The sequence below is a fragment of the Brassica oleracea genome, chromosome C3 (genome assembly GCF_000695525.1).
Source record: "Brassica oleracea var. oleracea cultivar TO1000 chromosome C3, BOL, whole genome shotgun sequence".
Lineage (NCBI taxonomy): Eukaryota > Viridiplantae > Streptophyta > Magnoliopsida > Brassicales > Brassicaceae > Brassica > Brassica oleracea.
The window spans coordinates 49,716,089-49,717,476 of NC_027750.1; positions in this window are offsets into that span (position 1 = coordinate 49,716,089).

Sequence of the window (1,388 nt, forward strand, 5' to 3'; positions counted from 1 at the left end):
TTTGCATTTATCTCTCTTTTAGGTATCTCTTTCAACTTACTAACACAGAGACTGTGTGAACTAAGTTTGGGGGAGGTACCAAGTATTTGATCATGTTTTCTTTGATGATTTTAAGTCTCATGCATTGCATGTACATACATATTTGCATAGAAAAACAAAAAAAAAAATAACTAAAAAAAAAAGAGTTTTTGAAAAACACAAAAAGAAGCATGTAGTTGCATCTTGCATCCTTAAGATTGAGTCTAGAAACATGCATATAGGTTGCATTCACTTGCATAGGGAGCAATGATTAAAAATGCCTTAAGGTACTTATCTGGAATCCATCTCTTGTAAAAGCTTGCATGTTTCGAGCCTTGAAGAGCAAATCATTGTACGCATGAATTGCTCATTTTCTTAGATAAATTTTGCATAATGTTCTTGCTCCTATTTTTTAGTGTGAGTCACCACAAAATATGCATTTGAAAACTTACATTAGACTAATTTCACTTACCAAGCCAAATGATTGAGATCATGTGCCCATTTGTAAGAATTCACCTTGTGTGTGTGCGTGTGAATAAATGTGAGAGTTGGTTGAAGGTATTTGTTGCTTGATGAGCATTGCGACCTGTGTAAAGGCATAAGAGTATTGATAGGCCTAGAGAAGCTAGAGTATAACAAGAAGTGTTTGGCTATGAGGTCCCACCTTCAAAACTCTCCTCCCTATGAGTTCTTGAAAGTTCACTTGAGGACAAGTAAAGAACAAGTTTGAGGGAGTTGATATCTTGTATAATTACATGATTTTAGCCATTAATTCTTGTACATTTTGATCATATAGATTAAGAATTAGGCATCTTTAGAGTCCATATTGCATTCATTGTCCTTATTAGGTGTTGGAGTGTGCAATGGAGTGATTTGAGATGTTTGGGAGCATTGTGATCCAAAAAGGGGTGAAAGATGAGCATGGATGGAGGCCTTAGAGAAATCTTATGTTGCTAAGATTTTGTTGAAACACAGAAAATTGAGTTAGCTTTCTAGTGGAATTGGTTTCAAGTCATTTGGAGATGTAATGAAGGAGTTATGATCAATTTACTAGAGGCATATCTATCCTGGTCGAGCATCGCAGAGTGACCTTCCAGAGCGACACCATAAGGTAGCTTCCAACCCAGAGCGACCTCCAGAGCAACCCGCCTACGTCACTCGCCTTTACCCTGGAGGCAAAAAAATAGGCCTGGAGCGACCTCTCAGAGCGACAACCTGAGGTCGCTCCCAAGCCAAAGCGACTTCCCGGAGCGACACCACGAAGTCTCTGCGCGTCATTTACTCAGTCGAAACTTATGATTTTTCAGGGACCTTTTGGTCATTTGTTTTGACGTTTTACACTTTCTAAACCTAAGTTACCTTTTGTAAGG